Source organism: Prionailurus viverrinus, chromosome C2 (assembly GCF_022837055.1).
Source record: "Prionailurus viverrinus isolate Anna chromosome C2, UM_Priviv_1.0, whole genome shotgun sequence".
NCBI lineage: Eukaryota > Metazoa > Chordata > Mammalia > Carnivora > Felidae > Prionailurus > Prionailurus viverrinus.
In genome coordinates, this window is record NC_062569.1 from 107,783,237 (window position 1) to 107,795,378 (window position 12,142).

A 12,142-nucleotide genomic window follows, 5' to 3' on the forward strand; every position below is an offset into this window, starting at 1 on the left:
AGCTAAAGTTCTCTTTTCTGCTTATTATGGATCTTTGATAAGAAATACAATTGCTGAGAAGTCTGTTTTGCTTGCTGTTTGCTACAAGCATTGTGAGGCCTTTCCTGAATGTAACCCGCTGTGTAGTAGAATGGGTTGTAAACCTTCCTAAATGTAGTCTGATATGTGATGGAATGAGTGATTGTACATAAACTAACCGGCATTTCTCGCTTCTGTAAACCTGCTTGCTTAGCACATTCCTCACCTACCCTACCCCCTTCCCCCTTTTTTCTCCCGCCACAAGTAACGGACAAAGCCTTCCCGCCAAAGGACAGACAAAGGACGCCCAATCAGAGAACAACAAATGTCCTTACTTTAAAATCAACTAATCAGGCCCCTCATAATTTGAAACCTCCCCTGTGCTATTTGTCTCTGTCTATAAAAACGCTGTACCAACCCTGATCGTGGCCTCTTGCGTCACCGGCGACGAGTGCGCAGAGGACCAGGTTCGAACCTGCAATAAACGACCCTTGCCGCTTGGCTTTGACTTAGGACTTTGGTGGACTTTTGTGGGAGGGTTCGGAACTTCAGGCATTACAAAATAAATATTTAAAAAATTAAAAACAATTAGTTAATATAACTCTATTTCCAAACAACTATAAACAAAACAACTCATGGTTGTTTGCCAACTACAGAAGAAGAAAATGCTGAACCTGAGTTTAAAGAGAATTGAAAACGTATCTTTTTCTCATCAACTAACATTGTGAAGATACAAAAACAAAGCATATTCTGCATGGTTCTCATAAGTAAGTAGAAATTTAATTTTAGCTAACTAGAATTTTTTTCCAACTATCTTCTTATTCAACATTTAAAACAAAGAGGTCTTTTTTTTTTTTTTTTATAAAAGAAGAGATCTTTATCTTCAGTGTGGGTCACAATGACCTTAAATTATTTATTCATTAGAGAACAAAAGACTGCTCAGTGCCATGTATGGAAACTTGTAGAAGTTTGCTAATATTTTATAGTTAGGAGGACTTGATAACAGAAGCTTCTACTAACAAGAACAGTGCTGTGCATATTTAGAGGAGGAGAGAAATATGGCCAAAATCAGTCTTTGTTGTTTGTTTGACATAATTCAATTTAGTAGTAAATTAGACTGTTGAGAGAAACATTTTTCTTTCCTCCTTAAATTTTGACTATTTTAATTAAATATAAATTATTATTCAAAGATCATCTGCTTTTATAGAGACACAAGATATAAGTTACTTTTTAAATTAATAAAAAAGTAAGAGAACTGTGAAGTTGACAAAATAAATGAGTGAATAAAAAGTCTAATAGCATTGATATTGTGGAGCCGAGTATGTTTCAATTCACAAAGACATGTTTCAAGACAGAATAATAGATGTTGGTTTAGTAATGAAACATATGTCAAAATCCATGTAGGATTACTTGGTATCTAGGAGATACTTCAAGTCAAATTATGGGAAAGGTATGCTCCACACAGTGGCAGATATAAAATATTTCTTAAATATAAATTTTACAACATGTTCAACTGATAGAATGTCTTGCATGAAAGAGAAACTCCAGGAACTACAATCATTTCAAAATACCATTGCCTAATATACTATTTATAAATTTACAAATTTTGTATTTTGATTTTAGAAGAGTTAACATTATATATATTATTCTATATATATTATTCTATATATATAGAATATATATATTATTCTATATACATAGAATAATATATATATTCTATATATAACGTTATTTACATAGTCTGTCTATATATTTTATAATGTGTATACATTATATACATTTTATTCTATACGTAGTGAACACATTCCACTATATATATCCTAATGGATTCATTTTTGATATAATTATTCTCTATATGTTATTATCTCCATATATACTATATACTGTATGCTATATACTATACTATATATATATATATATATATATATTGGATATACAAAGCAATTTAAATCGTTACTTCTTCTGATGGTGGAGTTATAGGTAATTGTTTTCTTTGTGTTACTCTTTATTTCTATTTTTTCCCTACATTATTATATATGTAAAAATATATATGCAAAATATATATATAATATATAATTTAAGGGATTTAAGTTACATATATATAAACTTTATATATATAAAATTAAAGTTAATAATTAAGTATTTGGAAGATGGATTATGTACACTTTAGCACATGGAACTTAATGTGTTTCTTCTTCATCGTCGTCTTCTTCTTCTTCTTCATTCTCTGAGTCTATTTTGTTGTGTATTAAAATAGCCACACAGATATTTTAAGTTTGGTGGTTTTATGAAATACCTTCAGCTACCTTTTACTATTTACCTGTCTCTGACTTTATGTTTAAAGTATAGTACTTGGAGCTAGCATATATTTGAGTTTTGTTTTTTATTGGTTTATCTTTTAAGACCATTTGCTTTCATGTAACAATTGATATACTGGTTTGTTTTCTATTTGTCCAATCTATCATTTATTCCTGTGTCCATCTTTTTTAATGCCCCTTTTTTGAAATTTAAAACTAAGGATTTATTACAGGGCGCCTGGGTGGCTCAGTTGGTTAAGCATCTGACTTCAGCTCAGGTCATGATCTTACGTTCGTTGAGTTTGAGCCCCACTTTGGGCTCTGTGCTGACAGCTCAGATCCTGGAGCCAGCTTCAGATTCTGTGTCTCCCTCTCTCTATGCCCCTCCCCTGCTCCTGTTCTTTCTCTGTCTCTCAAAAAATAAATGAATGATAAAAAAATTTTTTTTAAATAATAAAAAAAAAGATGTGACTTATTTAAAAAGCTTCATAGGGGCACCTGGGTGGCTCAAGTCAGTGAAGCATCTGACTTTGGCTTAGGTCATGATCTGATGGTTTGTGGGTTTGAGCCCCGTGTCAGGCTCTGTGCTGACAGCTCATATCCTGGAGCCAGCTTCAGATTCTGTGTCTCCCTCTCTCTCTGCCCCTCCCCTGCTCACACTCTATCTCTCTTTCTCTCAAAAATAAACATTAAAAACTTTTATAAATAAATAAATAAAACTAAGGATTTATTTTATTACTCCTATCACATTTTTAGGTATGCTTTTTCTTATAGTTTCTCTAGAGACTACAGAATACATTTTAATTTATAACAGTCTAGTTTCAAAAATTGTCACCTGCCTTATAAAGAATGACAGAATGATTAAAAAAATCTATTTAACCCTAATTGTCATATATTATGCTTCTACATATTCAATAAACCCATAAGATGTTATTATTTTTTGTTACTTTTATTTTAAACAGTCAATAATCTTTAAAAGAGTTTAAGTAAACTAATATCTAGTAAATATCTAATAAATATATAAAATGTATGAATTTTGTGACAGCAGGATAATAGCCCCAAAAGATGCCACGTGCTAATCCACAGAACATGTGAGTATGTTAGGTTACCTGCAAAGGGGAATTAAGGTAGCTAACATCTGAAGTTAAGGTAGGGAGATTATCCTGGATTATCTGAATGGGACCAGTGTAATCACCAGCTCCGACAAAGTGCAAGAGGGAGGAAGATTTAAGCGACATCATGTGAGGAAGGCTTCACCTAATGTTGCTTGACTTTCAAGATGTAGAAAGAAACCCTTGAACCAAAGAATGTAGGCAGGCCTTTGGAAGCTGGAAAGGACAAGGAAATGGATTGTCCCCTGGAACCTTCAGAAATGAACAGTCTTGACAACACCTTGATTGTAGCCCAGTAGAATCAATATTGTCCTCATGATCTAGAGAAATGTGATGTAATAAATTTGTGTCATGTTAAGCCACTCAGTTTATGGTAATTTGTTACAGCAGCAACAGAAAACAAATACACAAATATGTAATAATTTTTTTAAAGACTTTTATATGCACCAAACTTCTGGTTTTGGTCTTGTCATTTCTTCATAGAGACCTGCATTTGTGTCAGGGATCTTTTTGCTTCAGTCTAAAGAACTTCTTTAGTTACTACTTTTTGGATTAACCTACTGAATATGAATTCTCAATGCTTTTGTTCACCTGTAAATATTTTTAACCTTTTCTTTTTTGAAAGACATTTTTCCAGTATAGTATGTTCTTTATATATATATATATTTTTTCATTAAGGCTTGAAGGATGGTCCATATTTTCTTCTAACTTTCATTGTTTATGAAGAAAAGTCAACCATTATTCTTAGTGTTATATACACATATGTAATAAGTTTGCCAACCTTCTGCTCCCCATTTGCTTTTAGATCATTTGTGCTTGGTTTTTAACACTTTCACGATGCTGTGCATAAATGTGATTTTCTTTGCATTTATTCTGCTTGGGATTCACTAAGTTCTCAGATGTGTGGGTTGATGTCTTTCATTAATTTTAGAAAAGTATTGGGGCGCCTGCGTGGCTCAGTCAGTTAAGCATCCGACTTCAGCTCAGGTCATGATCTCGCGGTCCATGAGTTCGAGCCCTGGGTCGGGCTCTGTGCTGACCGCTCAGAGCCTGTTTCAGATTCTTTGTCTCCCTCTCTCTCTGACCCTCCCCCATTCATGCTCTGTCTCTCTCTGTCTCAAAAATAATAAATAAACGTTAAAAAATTTAGGAAATTATCTACCATTGTCTCTCAGATATTTATTCTGCTTCATTCTCTTTCCTCCCTTCTTTTGTGACTGAAATTACACATATATTCAATTGTTTAATATTATCCTAAAGACCTTGAATACTCTGTTTTATTTTGTTTTTAAGCTTCTTTTTCCCTTTACCTGTTTCAGTTGGGATCATTTCAATTGGGTGTCCTCAGTGCACAAATTATTTCAACCTCTATATCCCATCTGCTAATCTGTCAGATGAATTCTTCATTTCTCTTATTGTATTTTTCATTTATAGCATTCTTATTTGGGTCTTTTTAATAGATTTCTTCTTGCTACTGAATATTCCTGTCTACACACAGACATTGTCCATTTATTCTACTGGACACCATGATAGTTATTGTCTAAGTCCCTTTCTGGCTGTTTACACAAATGGCCCATCTCCAAGTTTTGTTCTTTTGGCAATTTTCTTTCTTGAGTCACATTTCTTTTATTTTCCCATGCATTCAATAATATTTGTATTGTGAATAGTAGATGTAAAAGAAAAAAATTGAAATAAATATATTTTCACATAGAAAAGCTTGCACCTTTCTGTCAGGACTCTGGTGTGAGGAACAGAGTCTTATTTTGTAGATATCTGGATCTGGGCTTTGTTATTCATTTAGCTAGAACCATTCGCCACTGCATTCAAGTAATTTTAGCACTGGATTGGGATCTCCCTTCAGCAGGATTTGGGATTTGAGTCTGGGAAGACTCCAAAGATCTCTTTATGTTTTGCAGCCCAACTATAAGCTTTCAGGACTATGGGAGTCCCCACTCTGCTTGAGAGTCAGGTTGCCAGTTTTTGGGACTGATGAGGATTTATCTTGGCTGTCTGTCCCTCAGAAGATCTCCCCTTTGCTGCCCCTTCCCCAGACTCAGAGTGAGGAGGGACTGAAACAAGGTATGGGTCAGTATGGGTCTCAAAATGATTTTTCTTAGTTTTCTTGCTCTGCACACAGATCTCTTCTAGTTCTGTGCACTTCTGCCTCAAGGGGCTTTCTCTAAGCAATCTTTCCCTTAGTTCTCAGTGAGAGCAGAGATTTCAGATAGTTCAATTAGATTCTTTTGCCATGCCCTTAATCCATAGCCATTCCTGCACATTTATGCCTACACTGGGTGACAGCTCTCAGCTCTCTCATTCTGCTTTCACGTTTCTGCACAAAAATTTAGTAATAGCATGAGAAAGAGTTGGAAGGGGATGTAGACTACCTTTGTTGATGGGGATTCTTAGAATTTTAAAACATCACACTTGGCCTTTAAAAATTCTAGTTTCTTCTTCCTCTTGTCTGTGACAGTTTTCTCTCCCTCTCAATACTTCATCACAGATGAAGAGGATTAAGGTTTTTTTTTTAATTTATGTTTTTAAATTCAAGTTAGTTAACATATAGTGTAGTATTGGTTTTAGGAGTAGAACCCAGTGACTCATCACTTACATATAATACCCAGCGCTCATCCCAACAAGTGTCCTCCTTAAAGCTTATCACCCATTTAGCCCATCCCCCACCCACCTCCCCTCTATCAACCTCCAGTTTGTTCTCTGTATTTAAGAGTTTCTTATGGTTTGCCTCCCTCTCTGTTTTAATCTTATTTTTCTTCTATCAGGGTATTATAACTTTTTGGATTTTAGTTCGTTCAGGTTTATTTTTCCTCATTTCCCTGATGGATTTTAACAAAATTATAAGTTTCTATGTTATCTGACTTGTTTTCATTATTAGGTTGGGAGTAACACTCTTAGCAACTTTCTATCTTCCAAGCTGAAAGTGAAATCTAATCTTCTCTTTATTTTATTTTATTTTTTTTTTAAATTTTTTTTTCAACGTTTATTTATTTTTGGGACAGAGAGAGACAGAGCATGAACGGGGGAGGGGCAGAAAGAGAGGGAGACACAGAATCGGAAACAGGCTCCAGGCTCTGAGCCATCAGCCCAGAGCCCGACGCGGGGCTCGAACCCACGGACCGCGAGATCATGACCTGGCTGAAGTCGGACGCCTAACCGACTGCGCCACCCAGGCGCCCCCCTAATCTTCTCTTTAAAACTATGTTTACCTTATCTTTATTTTCTCTTTCAATTGTGTGAATTGATTGAGTTGTGAAGCTAATTTTACAACGAGGTAACTGCATATTTTTACTGTGCTATCGTTTTTATACTTAAAAAGATATTGAGGAAGTTCCTTCATGTTATATGTATAGAAATGGATACATGTTTACACTTAATATTCTGAATAATGATGAATATATAAAGTATTCTAGGTCACTTAGTTAAAACAGATGGTATTGCAAAAGCCAATAAATAAACTAGATGATTAAATTTAGAAGGCCAAATTACCTTGAATTTCTATCTAAAATTCCCTCACTTGGGTAGAAAACCATTAATACTTATTTTATTCAATTATTAATTTATAATGATTTCTTCTCACATGGTCTTCACATATTTATTGTTGTAACACAATTCTCCATTACAAACTAACATGCACTTTTTTTCTTCTCTAGAGCATTTGCTGTCCTGTTGTAAGTCAAAATTACTATTTAATCTGACACAGATGAACCCTTGTAGCTTGCAATCCTTCATCTAATGTTCCCTAGAGCAGAAATGCCAACTTTACCCCTTAGGAGATCTTTCTACTTCTTTTGCTTTATGGTAAGTGACCCAAACAATGAATTCTTTCCTTATTTTACACTATTTTTTTGTTTAGTTGAGATCATCTATATTTGTCCTGGAATTTCCCAGTGTTCTGTCATCTCTCTAGCTAACAGTCTGTCAAGAGCTGCATTTTTTCAGTTGTTGCAGTTACCCTTTTGTGAGAAGAGCTTCAAAGGATAACTGATTTTATTTCATGGTAATACAAGAGGGAAGAAAGGAATGTCCCCAGACATTTCAGTGGCTTGAAAGTAAAAATTATTTATTTACTTTATTAATTTAAAAAACATGATGGTATTGATCCTGTGAATCAAATTATAACTAACATTTCAAAACTGTTTCACCTTTATTCTGGTACATATAACTTCTTGTGTGAAAAGAATAGCCTGAAGACTGGTGTCAAAAAAGTATTTGCCTCTGAATTCTATAGCTTTCTTAAGAAAAGAAAGAGAATATTAGGGTGAAGGGAATCTCTCTCTCTCTCTCTCTCTCTCTTTCTTTTCTGAGTTAGAAAACATGTAAGAGAACTTCCTTTAGGATATTATTACTCTTATTTCAAAAATTACAAGTCTCAAAAGTTCCATCTAAATTTAAAATTAGATGTTTTGTGATAATCTAATTGTACCCAACTTCCCTTTCAGAGTCTTGGGAGCCATGTTGTTTTGGGAAGATATACCTAACTATCAAGCCTTTCAAAATCATAACCATTGGCTCATAAACTATTTTACTGAACAAATAGCCTTGAAATCCTCACAAACATAAACAACTATATCTGTACATTTTACATTCTATTCTGAACATTTCAAATCTCCGAGCTTGTAAACCTTGAGGTTTTATTCCAAAAGGATCATAAAGTTGCATATTGTAGAGGGGGAGAAAGGCATAGACAATTTATCAGGACAATTGATGCCATTCTTTTCATGACATTGTTTAGAAAAAGTGGCCATTACATATTGAATGGTTTTAAAATGCAGAACTAAGAGAGAAAAAGAATTCTAAGACTCCCTGAAAATTCTCTGAATTTTCTCTTGCTCATAGCAACAGAACATAATGATGCCTGTGCTGACTTAGTTGCACTTCAGAGGAAGAAGGGATTATTAATATCACCATTTGAGTTTCCTCAGGCATCTGTATATGCAATATAATTTAGCAATAAAGAGAATCCAAGCTTGGGTGTACTTGGCTAACCCATACTATACTGGTGCTAATTTGCTTTCTTCTTTTTACACAGTTTATTTAAATGAATATTTTGTATTTGGCAAATGCCCACAAGTGGATGATAGTATTCAAAGTATTTTAAAATATGAACTTACATGCTTTTGCTCTCTCTATTTGAACATTTTCCTTCCTTAGGAAAAATACATGGCAGGTCTCAAGAATATATGAAGCAAAGCCAATAGCAATGGTTGAAAACCTGAAATTCTTAATACCTTTTCACCTGAACATGCCATCTTCCAAATCTGAGCTTTTAGTAGAATTTCTTCAGTTAGTTGAGAATATACAAGTGAAATATGATGTGTGGAGGATGTTTAGCATGAAAAATAGCATGCTGAGAGAAAGATTCTCTATAAAGCCAAAAAGAAATTTATTGTGGCTATGCAGAATAAAAAGAGATCTTGAACTCCTGGGGCAATTTGAAATAGCTTTAGTGCAGTTCCCTGAGAACAGGGGGGGAAAGCGATGGCTGCACACTTATGGTTCTAAGAAAACTGGATCATAGATCTTTTTGCACACATGATAATAAAGCCACTAAGGCCCTGAATACTTCTGGTTTAGAAATAGTGGATGTCTTGTAACAATATATGTTAAAAGCTAGTTAATATCAGCATCCAGAGAGCCCCACCCAGACTTCTGGCATATGTCTCCCCTCTACTTTAGTATTTTTTGGGATTCTAAATCTCTGGTATGACCCAAGAAAAGGGAACAATCAAAACCAAGAATGACTAAGGTTACAGTCCTATGGATTCAGTGATCAGATCTTAAACTGGATTACTGAGAAGAAAGAGCTATTTCTCTTATACTTGACTTTGTCTAATGAGATTTAAAAGTGCTATGTATAATGAGTTGGTAAAAGTATTAATTTCTAATTTAAGTGTTTTTATTATTTGAATGAAATACCTCCTTGCTCTTCTTTAGGCAACTAAGTGTTCATTATCTTCAGATGCTAACAGACTTCAGCATCATGTCAACTTCCCTTTCAATAATCAGATCTCCTCAAACAGAAAAAGAACTATTTTATTTTATTTTATTTTATTTTATTTTATTTTTTCTGAATATAATTTACTGTCAAGTTAGCTACATACAGTGTATACACTGTGCTCTTGGTTTCAGGAGTAGATTCCTATGATTAATCATTTACAGACAACACCCAGTGTTCATCCCAAAAAGTGCCCTCCTCAATGCCCATCACCCATTTCCCCTCCCCCCTACCCCCTATCAACCCTCAATTTGTTCTCTGTATTTAAGGGTCGCTTACGGTTTTCCTCCCTCTCTTTTGAAATTATTTTTCCCCCTCCCTTCCCCCATGGTCTTTTGTTAAGTTTCTCAAATTCCACATGAGTGAAAACATATGATATCTGTCTTTCTCTTACTGACTTATTTCACTTAGCATAATACCATCCAGTTCCATCCACATTGTTGCAAATGGCAAGATTTCATTCTTTCTCATTGCCAAGTAGTATTCCATTGTATATATAAGCCACATTTCCTTTATCAATTCATCAGTTGATGGACATTTTAGCTCTTTCCATAATTTGGCTATTGTTGATAGTGTTGCTATAAACATTGGGGTACACATGCCCTTTGAATTAGCACTTCTGTTTCCTTTGGATAAATTCCTGGTAGTGCTATTGCTGGGTCATAGGGTAATTCTATTTTTAATTTTTTTTTCCACACTGTTTTCTGGAGTGGCTGCACCAGTTTGCATTCCTACCAACAGTGCAAGAGGGTTCCCATTTCCCCACATCCTCGCAAACATCTATTGTTTCCTGAGTTGTTAATTTTAGCCACTCTGACCAGTGTGAACTGGTATCTCAGTGTGGTTTTGATTTGGATTTCTCTGATGATGAGCAATGTTGGGCATCTTTTCATGTGTCTGTTGGCCATCTGGATGTCTTCTTTGGAAAAGTGTCTATTCATGTCTTCTGCCCATTTCTTCACTGGATTATTTGTTTTTAGGGTTTTGAGTTTGGTAAATTTTTTATAGATTTTGGATACTAACCCTTTATCCAATATGTCATTTGCAAATATATTCTCCCATTCTGTCAGTTGCCTTTTAGTTTTGTTGATTGTTTCCTTTGCTGTGCAGAAGCATTTATCTTGATGAGGTCCCAATAGTTCATTTTTGCCTTTATTTCCCTTGCCTTTGGAGACATGTAGATACTTTTAAACTCAGTCATAATTCAGAGTACCTTGTTGTCTATGTACAACTCTAACTGCATGAGGTTTACATGAATGATAGATCAAACCAATCTATTAATTATTTGATCAATCTAAGAAATGGTCATATATGAAACTTTAAATTTGATTAGGCTTTCCCTATCATTACTATGATTTTAAGAAATTTAAAATAAAATGGAGAATATAGAAAATGTCCTAATTCAAAGAAGTTATCAGTCAAGAATGACAATGCTAAAAGGACGAGTATCTGTTAATTTTAACGTTGTCATTCCCCTGACAAGTTTCCTGAAGTTCTTTTCATATCCTGAGGAGGGAAAAAATGGATTTTATTGTCATGTTCTAACATCAGGTTTTGATGTTTAGTCTTCTCCTTATATAGCTGTAAATCCCATAATTATCTCATTATGTTATCCTTTCAAATTTTGCAAGTTAGCAAAGTCATAATATGAATATATCCATATCTCTCTATATTATTTCCTTTATGTATGATATAAGATAAATATGTGAATATAAATAAATATGTATGTCTCATTTTCTTTGGTACAAATTGATCACAAATATTATCTTTATGTATCAGAATGTTTAAAAGCACTATTTTATGTTTTAACAGTGGTGGTATCTTAAATGAGTTGCTTAGACTTTGAAATCTGAAGTTTTGAATTTGAGACTTATCTCCGTGTGATTAGTTAACATAGGTATAGCATTTAGAAAAATAACCTTAGGACCTGTTAAATGTTATCTAAATGTTTGCTATTATCATTTTATTATTTTTTGCCTTTTATTTTGAAACAAGTTTAGAGTCATAGAAAAGTTGCAGAATAGTTCAGCATGGTTCACATATCCTTCACCAAATGTTCCCTACATTAACAACTTATACAATGGTGATAGAAATATTGAAACCAAGAATGACTATTATTACCTATGGAAAGACAGTGACGTTTCATGTTAAAGCACCAGCCCCCTTATGACTATTTACCAAATAACTTTATAAATATAAGTTATCTATTGTATGTCTAATTTCTCATCTTCAAATTAAAAACTGAAGCACCACTGCTTTGTTTTCTTGGCCCTAAAGGAGATAATCATTACAATGCAATTAACTCTTCAGAGAAGCATCATAGTAAATGACCTTTTTTTCTAAAAATTAGGCAAAGATAATAGGACCCAGACAGAGAAGACTGAGCACAATTTATTAGTTCTTATTTGTCTATTTCTTTAACTCTTTTAGGCTATTTAAGGTAACTGTGAACTGGTTATATTTCTAACATAGTAATTCAGTACCAGTTATAGGCCAAACTGAGGATACAAAAAAGATGAGATTCGCTCTTCTCTATAAATGGGAGAATATAGCCTAGTGGATTGCCAAATGAGTTATTGCGTGTAACCAAATGATTGATTTGCGTGTAGAATTAAATGTGGAGCTTCTAGAAAGATGAGGGGTAAACAAGGAAGTATACCCATGTGCTTTTAGCAGATGTGAGACCGTCTAAAAAATTAAAT

At 34.0% G+C, this 12,142-nt stretch overlaps 1 long non-coding RNA gene across 1 annotated transcript in view; it reads left to right on the top strand.

The window, feature by feature from the left end:
- Positions 1 to 489: 489 nt before the first annotated feature.
- Positions 490 to 12,142, top strand: part of LOC125175662 (uncharacterized) — a 49,464-nt gene continuing 37,811 nt past the window's right edge. The window contains exons 1-2 of the long non-coding RNA XR_007155918.1: positions 490 to 785; positions 7,096 to 7,243. This is a non-coding gene — a long non-coding RNA (uncharacterized LOC125175662). The remainder of the gene's footprint in view (positions 786 to 7,095; positions 7,244 to 12,142) is intronic.